The sequence below is a fragment of the Chelonia mydas genome, chromosome 15 (assembly GCF_015237465.2).
Source record: "Chelonia mydas isolate rCheMyd1 chromosome 15, rCheMyd1.pri.v2, whole genome shotgun sequence".
Classification (NCBI taxonomy): domain Eukaryota; kingdom Metazoa; phylum Chordata; order Testudines; family Cheloniidae; genus Chelonia; species Chelonia mydas.
Genome location: NC_057856.1, coordinates 21911798 through 21927483, shown reverse-complemented (window position 1 = coordinate 21927483; position 15686 = coordinate 21911798). Strand labels below are relative to the sequence as shown.

The window sequence follows — 15686 nt, the reverse complement described above, 5'->3', positions numbered from 1 at the left end:
TCGTTGGCAGTCCTAGCATAGAGTATTAGAAATGAATGGGCCTGGAGACTCAAATACCCTCTCATTCCCAAGGATATGGGGGGGAGGGGGCCACACAGAGCCCTTGCCATGAGTGGGGCAAATGGAGGCCAATGGTACAAAAGGAGGCAGACACACACAACCCCCGGCACATGGTCACATGCTGGAGGGGGTTAAGAGACTCCCTGAAATAGATGGGGATTGGAGGGTGACACACAGGGAATGGAGAAGTGCAAGGGCTCCTGGTGTATGCAATGTGCTCAGCGTACAGATGCAACAAAGTGTGTAACCCTTTAGTAAATTTAACCCTCATAATACCCCTCTGAGGTAGGGGAGTGCAATTACACTCATTTTACAGACGGGGAGCAGGGACACTAAAGGACATGCCTGAGATGTTGCAGGCAGTCTGTGGCAAAGCAGGGAATTAAAACTGGATCTTCGGAGGCCCAGTCTAGCACCCTAGCCACTCGACCAGTCCTTCCTCCTCTACAGAGTTTGGGGTCAAAGTACTCAATAAATGTAGTCATTATAATGGCTAACAAGGCAGCCATTGGCCCTAGAGGATCTAAAAAGAGCGAGTGCCCTAGAACTGTTCCCCTGCATGATGCCATGAGGGGGAAAACAACCCACATTCACAGGAATTTGAAAAACTTAACTGGCAAAATCCCACAGAGTGCACTGTGGGGATAAAAGTCTTTTTAATAATGGTGCGGTTACATTCTTGTGTACTTTGCTGCCAGCAGGGTTTATGACATCCCTTTGTGCTGTTTATGTTTGTGTTAAAGGCCTGCATAATTAAACAGTAAAAGGTTGAGAAAAGATCAGCACACTGATACAAGCCGTCGTAAACAGCATTGTGGCTTAGAGCCACCAGAAAGACCCTGCAGATCACAGACCTACTTTGACAAGGAAAGAATCTGGAATGCTGAATTGCTTCTCCAGATATCTCCTCACTGGTGCCCTGAGGCATTGGAAGACCTGGCAGCCTACCATTTCAACTGTGCATTGAAAGAAATACCCAGATTTACTCGGCTAGGGACCCTGATTTCAAAGTTCGACAGCCCTGGCCCCATAAAATGTAGCTGATTACTGTAAGCTGTCATGGTTTGGACCATTAGTATAGAATACTACAGACATTTGTTTTTATACAGGGACACAGAAATGCTGCTGTCCCCAATTCTTGGTGTGTCATAGTTTAAAAAGCCAGAAGAGGCCACTTTGATCATCTATTCTGACCTTCTGCATACAACAGGTCGTAGGACTTCCCTGAATTGATTCCTGTTTGAACTAGAACATATCTTTTAGAGGTGGAGAAATTCATTCTTGCTTCAAAAATTGCCAGTGATGAAAAATACACCACAACCCATGGTAAGTTGTTCCAATGATTAATTACCCTGACAGCTAAAAATGTACACCTTTTATTTCTAGTCTGATTTTGTCTAGTTTCAACTTCCGTGTCTAGAATCAACTCCCATGAACGACCTTGAACAATGACTCTGCAGTCAGCGCAGATGCCTATCAGTGCTGTAGCTGTCATACTAGTTAAAGAAGCGTTTATAGGGGTGACCAGTGGTGAGCACCAGAGTCCTTTGTATAAAGCATGTGGGTTGCTATGTATTTGACTCTGCAAGCACTCAAAATTCTCCTGTCGAGTATCCCCTGAAAATCATGACATTTAAAAAAAATAAATGAATCTGGGGTCTTTTTATTTGACTTTAGGTTTTAATGGTTCACATTTTTAAGCTTTTCTCTCCAACAATGAGGACTTGAAACTTTTTTTTTTTAACAGAGGAAGTTGAGATTCTCATGTAATCATATTACTCCAGTAGATGGGGATTTAAGAAAAACACCACCAAATAGCAGAAGACTTGTGATAAAAATCACAAAAGTTGGCAGCATTGCTCTCTGGGCCTGATTCTTTTCTCACTTACACCAGTGTAAATCTACAGTAACCTCCCTGAAGTCAATAGGCCTGATTCTGATCTCTCTCACACTGATGCAACTCCACTGACTTTAATGGTGCTGCTTCCAGATTTACACTGGTGCAAGTGACATTACCGTCTGGCCTAATGGAGTTACAACCATTGTCAAACCACTCTATGTGAGAGAAGAATAATTCATGCTACATCCACAATGCAGAATCACCACACAAAACACATGTGATCTTTAACCCTCGAGTGAAATTCACCCCTGTACAGAGGACTATCACTGTGCCTAAGAACCACTTATTATCTCTCTTTTTAGGGATTAAGTGGTTCTTAAGTGGTTAGTAAACTTTGGTGTGGCTTTCTGCACAGAGGTGAATTTGACCCCTAGAGATACACTGTCGAATTGGGGGGATGTATCTAGCAGGGACCTGCAGGAGTCAGTCCTGTATCCGGTACTATTCTATTTTTTCATTAATGACTTGAATAACGGAGTAGAGAGTATGCTTAACAAAACATGCAGATGACAGCAAGCTGGGAGGGGTTGCAAGCACTTTGTAAGATAGGATTGGAATTCAAAATGATCTTGGCAAATTGAAGAATTGGTCTGAATTCAACAAAATGAAATTCAATAAAGATAAGTGCAAAGTATTGAAGTTAGGAAGGAAAAATCAAATGCACAACTTCAAAATGTGGAATAACTGGCTAGGTGGCTATAAATCAACAATGTGATGAAACTGTGACAAGGCTAATATCATTCTGGGGTGTATTAATAGGAGCCCTGTACGTTAGACATGGGAGATAATTGTACTGCTCTATTCGGTACTGGAGAGGCCTCAGCTGGAGTACTGTGTTCAGTTCTGGACACCACACTTTAGGAAAGCTGTGGACAAATCAGAGTGTCCAGAGGAGAGCAACAAAAATGATGAAAGGTTAGAAAACCTGACCTATAAGGAAAGGTTAAAAAACAGGGCATGTTTAGTCTGAGAAAAGAAGACTGAAGGGTGGGGCTGGGGGGAACCTCATAACAGTCTTTAAATGCATTAAGGGCTGTTATAAAGAGGAATGTGATCAATTGTTCTCCACTCCATTAAAATTAGGACAAGAAGTAAGGGGCTTAATCTGCAGCAAGGGGGATTTAGGTTAGAGATTAGGAAAAAATTCCAACTACAAGTGTAGTTGAACTCTGGAATAAGCTTCCAAGGGAGGTTGTGGAATCTCCATCACTGGAGGTTTCTAAGAACAGGTTGGACAAACACCTGTCGGGGATACTCTAGGCTTACTTGGTCCTGCCTCAGTGCAGGGAACTGGATTTGATGACTTCTGGATGTCTCTTTCAGCCCTACAGTTCTATGATTCGATGATTGGGCCTACTAATCATTTACACTAAACCCCCTTTATATCTCTCTGGCAATGAAAAGGGGCCTAACAGTGACTATAAATAGTATTTACACTCATTTTAAAGCCCTTTTTACATTGCCAGGGCGGTATAAGGGGTCCTTAGTGTAAATGACGATCAGGACCTGTAGTATTTACTTGCTGTTGCTTAACCCTACCTGATCCAAGAACTACATTAATGCAACTGAACAAATGTATGCTGTGTGCCACTGGGCACTAAAAGAACATTTTCAATGACACTGAGCTTCTCTTACTGCCAGATATCTATCTTAACTGTGCTGTCGAGCAATTACCTGAGGCAGGCTATCATATTAAGGAGTAAGCTCTCCATCCTTTCTAGGAACTGTCAGTCCTGAAGAGCAAAGACACACACTGTTAAACAATAATACGAGTCACAAATACTGTTCAACTTTTCCTGTTTGAACATCTGACCTTCGTACTCAAGGACGTACACCTTAATTGGACCATAAATTGCATATTCTTCTGAGGTAACCTCAGATCCTTATACTTATTCACAAGAGCAACAAGGGGTCACCATGGATGTCATTCAAAGAGAACCAATTTTCCAAAGCTTTATTCCACAAATACTTTATTACTCTTCACTTGGCTTGCCATCTGACTTAAATATTTATTGTCTGGACAAGTATTGAGTTGACCTGAACTGATGTTAGTTACCCTGAGCTACCAAAATACCAATTATGTTCAGCAATTCACTGCAAAAGGCTAAAACAGGCTCATTATCCTGAAGCCCCCAGGGAAGGAGTTATTAGTACCTAAGAACACAGATTCCACATCAGAAATGTCCAACAGCTGCAACTTGGAAAACACCTCTCAACATGAAAAATAAACAGGACACAAATGCAGTGGGCACGTTTTGCATTTTATTAAGAAAAAAAATCGATAGGGTGGTAGTATCATGGCAGTGAAATTATGGTTACTTCTGATGAGCGTTTCCAGTCTATATGCCACAGAACCCACTTCTACAGGGCTGCCCTCTGTGCAATAGCTGTTAGCAACAGGGCAAGTGGGTGTGACGCCGTGTGGATCCACAGGTCACTGACCTGATGGTGGGCGACGGAAGGCACCCAAGGGCCAGGGAGGCTACTGTAGTCTTGACTGTCTGATGTCACATCACATGTTATGAGAAAAATCATAAAGAGACAGTCTTGTGATTAAGGCACTGGACTGGGACTCAGGAGATCTGAGGGTTCAATTCCTGGTGCTGCCATAGATTCCTTGGGTAAGTTACTTAACCTCTCTGTGCCACAGCCCCCTATCTGTAAAATGGGGATAATACTTCCTTTCTCCCCACCTTTGTCTGTCTTGTCTGTTTCGATTGCAGGCACTTCAGAAAAGGGCTGTATCTTACTATGTGTTTGTGCAGCACCCAACACAATGGGGCCTTGATTTCAGCTGAAGCCTCTAGGGCCTACTGTAATACAAAGAAACAGTAATTAATAAGAGGATCCTGCACATGCATAGGAGGTAATTTAGTACTGGATTTTCTAGCAACAGTGCACTGTTCTAGATGACCACATTATGGGATGTTACACAAAAAAAAAGAGGAGACAAGTATAGTACATTATTATGTTTACACAGAGTAAACATAATGGGTAGTAGCAGATACCACTTTATCCTCACTAATTCAGGAGTGAATATACTTTATGAGAGAGAATATTTCCTGCATATATTGAAAGTAATTAACAAAATACTAGTTGGCCAATCCCTCAACATCCCTGTCAAGTAGGTAACATGATCTCTATTTTACTGATGAGGAAACTGAGGCAGAGATTTTAAGTGATTTGCATATAGTCACAGAGAGAATCACGGTCAGAGCTGGCATTAGAATTCAACAGTCTCTTGTCCTGCACTAGGATTGCTCAGTCTCGAGTGCACATGTTCCTGGCTCCATGTGTGGAAGGAAACTATACCTCCCTATGTATCTCTCTCACACACACTCTCTTCAGCAGCCTCAAGTGAATTTTGCACAGAATTTTTCACAGTTCTGTTCTGACAGGAAACTGTGGTGATGCCATCTAAATAAAAGTGATATTCATATGTACTGAACAGACAACTGCAATATTTAGATCCAGAGTCTGAACACTCTAGTCCAGGAGTGTTTGGCGACAGGGCCTTGATTCAGGCCTGTCTCCGATGTACACACCTACCCCAAATGGAATCATTAAAACATGTTCCAGAGACCCCACCATGGCTTTTTCATAATTCCAGTGCTGTGAGCAGTGCTGGTGTCTGTCTTAATGAGCTTGGTTGCCAGTTTTACAGTGACTTCTCAGCAGGGAAGTGAAGGCTGTTGACATGGTTTGTGACAGAGAAAGTGCTAATCAGAAGAAATAATCAGCCTGGGAGAAGCTGGCAACTATCACTGTAGTTTTAAAGTTATTAGAAGAAATTGCGTAGAGAAGATGTCGGTATTTTTCATATTAATGCAATGTTATAATTAACAAAAAGCATTTGCCTGATACATTATGGAGCCTGCCTCAACCCTGCTCTGAATATGTCCAGTTACTCTCATGCGTTCAATTGCTGAGCTGCACTTCCTTTGTCACAAAACAGGTCAGCAGCCTGGCTTCTTGTTTCATCATTAACCATTTCTGTTATGTTTAATGGTATTTTATGATTGGTGCCCAGCAGCTGGGATCATGCATTTCCAGCCTGGCCTGTGCTCACCTAGGCAGAAGAAGCCCTGCTGCAAAGTGCCGGGCTCGCTCTCCGCTCAGCCAGTGTTGTACGCGGGGGCCAGCAGGGCTTGGGACTACACCTCTCACAGCACTGCCAATGTGTGGGGAAAGGAGGAGGGGGCCTGCAAGAGCCCCTCTCAGCACAGAGGGGAATGGGCGGGGGCACTCAGCCTTTGCAGAGTCCTCACCAGGAAAAAAGGCTTGTTCTGAACTCAAATGATCTAAGATGAGATTAAATCGTAGTGAGCACAAGGGCAGTTTGTAGCTTTGGCAGGTGGATTTAAACTCGAGGATCCCCAACATTTGACCGGCTAATCATTCAAAAACTAGAAAAGCAAAGAGCCCTCCCTAGGGAGAGGGGAAACTGCTGGATGAGGAAAATAACTGGGAGACAAGGGTGGGCAAATGATCAGCTGGGAGGTGTGAACTAGGGGGAAAGGAGTGTCAAATGGAAGAGGAAACGGGCAGGGAACAGGGGGTTGTGGGAAAGGAGAGCAGGGGTAATACTTACCATTCTAGAATCCCTCTTCCCCACGACCACACCCCCCGCCCCCCATCGAAGAATGAAATTAAAGCCCTATTTAAAAAATAATAGCAACAGCCACCAAGTCAAACACTGACTGTCTTAAATGCAGAGATAAGTTTTGCCTGACAAGCTATGACACTTCACTGGGCACAAAACCATCACATGCATCCTGTAAACAGCAGCAGTGCTAAAGGGCCAGGGGTCCTCTGCAGGCAGTGCTCCCACTGATGTCTGGGCTGGTATGGAGGGAGGTTGGGGGAGACCTTTACTTGCTGGTAATGAGATGAAGAGACACCCAAGTCTTTTATATAGAGTAAATTGCAATTTCCCTTCAAGTGGTAGCATGGACACTTCCCACCCCGTCTTCACGTCTTTCAATCTTCATCTGTCTCTCTCCACTCACTGAGAGAGCAAGCGAAGCTGTTACAGACCCTTTGCCAGGTGATCCCCCATATGATCTCAGACAACTTTAACTGGCTTTGCAGCCAAACTCGTTCCTACGCCTGAAATCTAAGGGGAAGGTTTCACCGCTGTCCTGGCCTTATGAGAAATCTGTTCTGCAGCTCTACTCCTTGGACCCCCTGCCCATCAGACCGTTCCTCCAGCTAGGGCCCCGTTTACATATCGCATGCTCATTTTGCACTCCTCCTAACAGCCTGAGGAAGAACCATTAAACACAGCCAAGCACTGAGGATGCGAGTTGGAGCGAGCACGTGAGTGAATGCTCAGAATGTTCAATTTTTATTCCTCTCTCGTTCCGATCACAGCTCTCCTCCCCTCCCCTCCGCAGGCAGAATGTGGAACTTCATTAAGTTATTTTATATTAAAACGAGCAGAGTGTCTCACCTCATAATTTTTTTAAATTGTTTAGTTTAATGTTTAATTAGCTGAGGGATTAAAAAAAATCACTCTCCCCTCCCCTTCCATAGGACGATGCTTTTTCAGAGGCTGTAAATCAGAGACTCTTTTGGCTAGAGGAGCAACATCAGTGAAAGAGGGGAAGGGGACAGACTGTATTAAAAACACCCCAGATGCAGCTGCGTCCGCTGGTTTCAAGGTTGTTGGGTAGCAGCAAACTGGTCCACTCGCTGCTTCTCCCTACTAGCGATCGGGGGATGTGTACTGAATACAAATCAGCTTGGGCTGGAAGCTGACAGCAGCTTTGCAAACAGCCAAAGGCCAAAAATTCAAACAGCTCTACACTTTATCTGAGGAGAGTTATAATCAACACAAACAACAACTATCTCCAGCACCTAGCCTGAGCTCTGTACCGCCATCTGGATTTGATCATGAGACTTTAATAAGGATTCTAAAGTATGGCAAATTAAAACAAATAGAACCTGAGCTGCGACTTTGATTGTTCACATACAAACTAGGCATGTTTCTGCAAAGGAACCTGTTGTAGAAAGCAGGGTTGTGTGTGTTATATGGAAGATCACAGAAAATTAAGGCCCAGGGTAAAGTGGGATTTTTAAAAGCTCACAGAGGAAGCCCTAAGCACCACGTATGGCAAAGGAGATCAGAAATGAGAGTCAACTTCCTATTTGCATGAGAGTGCATGGGGCTGCATGCAACAATGCTCTGAAAACAATCCTTATTCATTTCACTTGTTTCGTCCACCATGAACACGGCAGCGAACCTAGGCTGTTATGAACCAATCCATAGGAGTGAAGCCACCTGAATAATCCAGATAATCATCACCGAATTGAACTCAGTGCTTCTCCTTGTTTAGTGCTGAATCAAGTCAGTGGTGATGGGTGACTGAAGTGCAATTAAAAGGCATATCAGGACAAATGAAAATCTGGGAACTGCAACTCATCTTCAATATCATCACTATTAACTGATCATTTGCATGCAGCTGTGCTGAACTCAACCAGGCAGTGACTGAAGCAAACATTGTTTTTGATTTGAGCTGCATGAGTTCAAATTTCATGTCTGGAGGGGGGAAAAAAAAACCAACTCAAACCCAAATCTTAGTGCAAGTCTTGCTTAAAACAGTTTCACCTGGTTTTTTGGTATTGCAACCATGTAAAAACTATATATTTTGTATATAAAGCCATAAAATCACCCCTGAATTTTTCAGAACTGGGCCCAGTTTTGCTTCCATAGCTAAAAAACCTCAGCAAATCTTTCTGTGAACCTGGTCTGAGAAGCTCAGTTTGGCTGCAAAATATATATATTGTCTAAAGCACCTGTCATCTTCGTATTTACTTTGGGCATCTCAGCTGATTATATATGAGCTCTTTTGAATTCAGTAGCTCCAAAGTTAAATGATCTTTTCATTGCCATAGAGGAGAACTAACTTCAAGATTCCAATAGGCAATACTGAAATCCATACCTCTCCAAATGATGCATATCAGGTCAATAAGACAGCTGAGTTCCCATGGTGTTGAACTGACTAGCTTTGTCAAGCTGTAGGATCAATTTTGTTGGCCCCATAAGGAGCGAAGGAATTTTTTTTTTCCAATAGAGGCACATGCAAAAGACTCTGGCAGGCTACGTCTGTGAGAGTACAACTTGCTTCCGCTCGACCTTACATTCCTTTTGCTGGTGCTTGTAGCGTCCTGGGGATAGGAAGGTCTCATCATACGTTGCAGCAAACTCTGGGTCACGAATCTGGAAGGGATGTTGCCAGGCATTGGAGTCACTAGCCTGGGAGATCCTAAGGTGAAGAGGAAGCAAGATGTGCCTATTGAGTCTCAGAGCAGATCCTCAGCTGCTGTAAATTGTCATAGCTCCACTGAAGTCAGCAGCATTCTGACAATTTATACCAGCCGAGGATCTGCCCCTCAGTGTTTTGCTTTAAGGAGATGACCCCCCCTCCCAGTAAACTGGAACACGACAGTAGAGGCCAATTCCCAATGCTGTACTTAAAACTGGAGCTATTATTTTCAAAACCCTTAGATCTTAGCCTGTACATGGTCACCCATGCTGTGGATGGATTGTTGAGGATTTCCCTCAATGGGCACCTAGGAAGAGATGCCATATGAGGATAAAGAAAAGGAGTACTTGTGGCAGCTTAGAGACTAACAAATTTATTTGAGCATAAGTTTTCGTGAGCTCACTTCATCGGATGCTTATGCTCAAATAAATTTGCTAGTCTCTAAGGTGCCACAAGTCCTCCTTTTCTTTTTGCGGATACAGACTAACATGGCTGCTACTCTGAAACCGGTCATACGAGGATAGTTTTCTCTCTTTTCTCTTCGCTAACTCTTCCCATGACTGACATTGTTTTTAAAAAAATAGTGGCAAAGAGTCCTGTGGCACCTTATAGACTAACAGATGTATTGGAGCATAAGCTTTCGTGGGTGAATACCCGCTTCGTCGGATGCGTAAAAAAATAGTTATCACTGGCGGGAGAAGCAAAAGTCTTTGCAGGTCACTGAATATGCAAACCGGTAACTTGATCAATCTTCAGAAGAGGCAGCAGATTCAGTCTCCTTTTGTATAGCACACGCTTATGCATATGACATACCCCAGAAAGTCCCACCACACACATGCTACACCTGCCTCTCAGGAAGTTTAGACAGCTTCTCTTCTGGAGCTGCACTGGACGAGAACAGTAATACCCTGCAGTCTGGCCAAGAACTGAGACCTTGATGCCTTTCACACCATGAAATGGTAGCTCTTGGACACCTGCAAAACAGCAGTTCGTAGCTTGGTTTTACTGCAAAATTGTTGTTCGTAGCTTCAGAAAAAGAGAAGAAATCTACCAGATCTCGGATTTAGTTCCTGGACTGTCAGAGTCCCTGGGGGGGAATTCCTTTCCTTACAGTTGTTTTATATTAATAACAAACAACAGCAACAACAACCACCTTTCAACTGGTTGCATAATGTCAATGTTTACAAATCAGTTGTCATTACTTTGGGTTATGTAGGGAGCAACTTTTTAAATCTATTTGTGCAGCAGGAAGATAGGAGTACTGCCGGGCCCTCACTGAGTGTGTGCTGATAATGTAACTGACAGATTGGGCAGTTTCTTGCAATATCCTTAAACGTCATTCAATAATGTTTTTCAAGTATCTTTGAAGTCCATTCTATTGAATGCAAACTTTATGTATTACTGTGGGATTTGATGCAACTTCTCTAGGGGGGAGACAAGGCCAATATAAACCTTGGGAAGTGTTATGAGCATCAAAGGACTATTTTAAACCACGTGCCAGACAAGAAGGAAGTTTTGGGACAAAGTTAAGTGGGTTTGCTAGGGAGGACGTTGATGAATGGAAATTTCCCACCTCTAAACCCAACCTTTTGAAGCTATTCCCTAAGGAGAGAACCACTGTCTGCTGATCACCTCTTTCATGAGCACAAGATCAAAGGTTCAAGCAGTATGAAGGAAAGAATGAACTGTTCCTTTTTGTTCTTGTTCTGAGCAAAAGTTGTTATGAACTTGTAACTATAGGAAAAACTCCTGTGTGGGGCCTGAAGGGTGGTCTGATCACCCGCCAGAGCCCTTGTTGTATTTGGGGTTGATCTCTGCTCAGCTTTTTACCATGCGTGTAGGTTCTTTTTAATATTTTCTCTGTAATGCTTTCACCTTGAGAATAAATGTGCTTGCTTAGAAAGGGCTGTGTGGTAACTGATAACTGTAGGTAATTACAACTGCTCATGGTCTCTTAAGAGAAAGCAAAGCACAGATCCTGGCCTGGTTAGGTAGTCTAACTTGCTGGGGAATAACAAGGTATAGGCAGGGAATTGTGCAGCATGGCAAAACATACTTAGGAGATGATGGCTGGTAGTCAGGAGCCTGGAAGTGGGTGCCCTTCCTGTCCCACAGACAGGGAATACAGGTGCAGTTGCCCTGAACTGTGACAGTAACGTCTAGATTTGGTATTTCTCTGTGCTCAGGAGCTCTCAGGGGGTTCTGTGGAATCAGACTGAACCGGGGTTCTAGCTTGCTTGTGCAGTTCCAGTTGAGCTCTCTTCAATTCTGTCTTGACTTTTACACTCATGGATTCTGTCTGGCAATGGAAGCAGAAGTTCCAACATCTCTTGGAGAAAGTTGTCTTTTTCATCATATTTCATCGTTAGGGCTGGAAATGAGTCTCACAAGGAAGCCTCTTCTAGGTTTGAAATCTTGCAAGTTTGCAAACTCAGGACAGTTCAGACAAAACATAATTTCTCTGTGCTTTGCCTCCAGCAAGATGCACTCCCCAGGGCCAGGGGCAGCTGTACAGGAGGGGAAGGTTTCACGCCCAGAGGAAGGCAGGGGTTGTACTGCTGTCATGCTCCCACAGGGGTTCTGCTGGGATCTGAATCCAGCCATCTCTCAGTCAGTCTGGCTTTGAACCTTCACAGGCCTGTCCTCACTTTGGCGGCTTCACCAGCTGGCTCCTGCACCCCCAGAGGAGCAGGAGCTGAGGGTGGCTTGTGCCAAACTGGACTCACTCACTCCAGATGGACTTACTGCCTCTTCATTGAGGTCTTAGAGGCAAGACCTTGTGTCATTCTGTCAGTCTGAGTGTGGTTCTGAACTTCTGGAACCCTAAGGATGAATGATCTACTCGGCCTCTGGGTGTCGTTGAATAGACAGTGCTATAATAACTGTATTTCACTGATCTGTGACAAACCTTTGGGCAGAGCCCTTTATCATTCACGCTCCCAAATCTCTTCTGCCCAGAAGAACCAGATAAGTGCTTGACATGTTCCCTACTCTGATTTAAATATTCATCATTGCAGACATTAGGCAGAAGCAGACAAGGCTGGAGCACTGATGTTGACTTACTCAATTACCTGTTCTGTCTGTTCTGTAGCAACCTTTGCTTAAAACAATGACTATTGTATTTTTAAGCATTTCATTAAGTGTTATGCTTCACTGAGAACAACTTTATTACACAGTGACAGGCAGAGGGGAGGTTTTGATCTCAAACAGAAAGGAAAGCAGAGAAGCCTACGTGGAAGTTAGATGCTTTTAAAAGCATGCAGGCTGTACACTGGCTGCTTTTTACGGTGGCACTCAAAGGCCAGTGGCCAGATGCGAGCTGCCATATCCTCATCAAGAAGGAGCAGCGCGGGAGTGGAAAAGGAGCCTGTATTTACAGCATCGCTCAATGAGAGATGGGACACAGAACAGATTTAAGTGCTCAGATAGCATCGGAGGTCAATAAATGAAATCCACAAGAAGACACAAACTGTACTGTGTAATCAAAGGCCTTCAAACTCAGACAGGATCTTACTGCAGATAAAAATACTACACCCTGGCCTTTGAAGCAGCACTCACCCAATGGCATGGCTAATCTGTCACTGACCCAGAGTCAAAGAAACTATTTTAATGACTCAGCACCCCAACAGGAACATACCCCAGAGGGGGTGTCAGCATTGTAAATTGTATCTGGACTGAGAGTTATTTTCTGCCAGGAAATCTCACTGAAAACTACAAGATTACACTGGGTTATGATACATTACGGGTATGTCCTGGCACATCCCATCCCTAGACTGCTTGGAAGCCATTCAGCACCACTGGCTTTGTTCCTTTGTTAGTATTTCACTGCATCATGAGCTCTGGCAACTTAAAGATACACATTATTATCAGTCATACAGTAACACCCGGAAGTCCCAGCTGAGATCAGGCCCAATTGTGTTAGGAGCTGTAAGTACACACAGCAAGAGGCAGTCCTTGCCTCCAGGAACCTACAGTGTAATATTGTTTGCAGTGTTGTTGTAGCTGAGTTGGAACCAGGATGAGAGACACACAAGATGGGTGAGGCAATATTTGTTATTGAACCAGCTTCTATTGGTGAAAGAAACAAGCTTCCAAGCTCCACTGAGCTCTTCTTTCACCAACAGAAGTTGGTCCAATAAAAGATATTACCTCCCCTGGCTTGTCTGTTAACAGGCTAAATAGACAAGACAGGTGGAAGAAAGGGTTATTATTCCTGGTTTGCAGACTGAGACTGGAGAAGGGAAGTGATTTGCCCAAAGCCACACAGCTAGTCTGCAAGAGAGCTGGGACCTGAACCCAGATCTCTCCAGTCCCAGCCCTCCCTGTGCCAGGAGTCCTTTTTCTCTCTGCTTTCAACACATGCCTTCCACGAAGCCTTTCCACAATAAGTCTCCTGCTGAAATTTGAAGTGGGGGATTATTTGCCATTTTCTTTGGTCTGCTTAGGCTACTTTGCGCAGCATAAACCAGCAGAGAATTCATCTTTGATGTAACTCCACTGCCCATTGCCTCTCTAGCACAAGGCCTGATCCTACACGGTGCTGCGAATCCTCTCCGCATCTCAAAGGAGCAGTCCAATAGGGAAGCTTACCTCTATCTTGCGCATGACCCATTTCTTACAGCTACCCTCCTGGAAAGCCAGAAAACAGTCCCCTTCCAGAGAGGACATTACATATGGAAAGGTGCAAAGATCACCTTACCCTTGGCACTGCCACATAACATGCAAGGCTGAGATGACAGTCGGCCTGCTCTTATCACAGGTCACATCAGAGCAGGGGTCGGCAACCTTTCAGAAGTGGTGTGCTGAGTCTTCAATTTATTCACTCTAATTTAAGGTTTCGCGTGCCAGTCATACATGCTCACGTTTTTAGAAGGTCTCTTTCTATAACTAAACTATTGTTGTAGGTAAGGTAAATAAGGTTTTCAAAATGTTTCAGAAGCTTCATTTAAAATTAAATTAAAATGCAGAGCCCCCCCCCGGACCGGTGGCCAGGACCCGGGCAGCGTGAGTGCCACTGAAAATCAGCACGCGTGCCGCCTTTGGCACGTGTGCAGCAGGTTGCCTACCTCTGCATCAGAGCATTGATTTCCTGTCACCCTGCACCTTCCTTGCTGGGAAGAAGAAGAGGCAACGATGTAGGATTGCTTACATGTATCCGTCAGACCAATACAGAAATTAAAAGCCAACGCATGACCTTTTACGACAGAGGGAGTCCCCCATTTTTGCTGCAACGGCACAGGAGAACCACTTCCACAATGCCAGTGCGCTGTGTGTCCCCATCAATAATCACTGTTAAGAAGGGAGCAGCATCCAGTTAAATTAAGGAGTCATGTGCGCCTGACGCACTGGTCAGAAAGAGCTCAGTAGGTGTCAGAAGGAGAGGAGGAATCAAACACTGGAACCCTAAAATCTACGCATTTATTTTGCGCTGATATAAAAAAAAAAGAGAGAGAGAGAGAAGAGAGAAAGAGAAAGCAATACGACTTCAAAGCCAAAAGTAACCAATTAAACTTTAAAAAAAAAAAGTCCTTCCCTCATTAGCATGTCAGCCTGCTCACCTTGCTTAGGTTTACAAGATTGCTTGTAACCGTTTCATCCTATGGAAATCATCATTCTTTTCTGATAGCAGGGCTGCTCCCAACCTGTCAGCCTCCCGCTTCCACCAAGTTCATTACAACTCGTTTTCCAATTCTGCACATCTTTCTGGAGCTTGTTACAGAGTGAGGAAACAATTACTTGCACATCAAGGGGATGAGAAAATGTGGAGGAGCTCCTTTGTAGTGAGGAGAATCCTCATTTCTCATAAGAGAGTTATGAAGAAGTTAGAATATTGTTAGAGGGTGTAACGTGTAATAAGAGACAGTGGGAAAATAAATGCTGAATAAAGAAGGTAGGTTAAACTCAGCACAAATTTATGTCTGCAGCCTTATATTCTTTACAGAGAGGACTACGCAGCTATAAACTGTTCTTTATATGAAAAATATCTCGTACAGTGAATGCAGAAATGAAGGTTTATATATGCAGGGAAAAAAATACCAGTTTCTAAATGCTCAATGCTGCAAGGCACAGAGCATCCTGATTCCTGATCCAGCAAAGTACTTAGGCATGCGTTGAACTCAGTGAAACTGCCCATGTGCTTACAGTTAGGCACACACTTAAGTGCTTTGCTGGAATGGCATCAGAGGCTCAGAACCTGCAGGATCAAGTGCTATAAGAAGAAATGTATATGCAACACTGGGATTCCCTCCGAGATCTTTCCACTCTGCTTATCCAGAACACCTCATCCAGATCTGGGAGAATACTTCATCCGGCGCTCTGGGATCCAAAACACTCAGTCCAACTCCAGCTCATCACTCAGGTTACTTTACTGTAACAGCTCTTTACCCTCACTGGCCAATCCCAGACACAGGGGATTTAGGTACATGGTGATACCACAATTTCCAATTCATGTCCTACAC

At 43.9% G+C, this 15686-nt stretch overlaps 1 protein-coding gene across 2 annotated transcripts in view; it reads right to left on the bottom strand.

The window, feature by feature from the left end:
- Positions 1 to 15686, bottom strand: part of TMEM132D (transmembrane protein 132D) — a 388920-nt gene that overhangs the window by 293095 nt on the left and 80139 nt on the right. Inside the window, exon 1 of one of the 2 annotated variants that reach the window (XM_027830716.3) lies at positions 3635 to 3695. The exons of the other annotated variant lie outside the window; for it this stretch is intronic. The gene's annotated coding sequence lies outside the window, so the exon portion shown is untranslated. Of the gene's footprint in view, positions 1 to 3634; positions 3696 to 15686 lie in introns of those variants that run through there. 2 annotated transcript variants of the gene reach the window in all.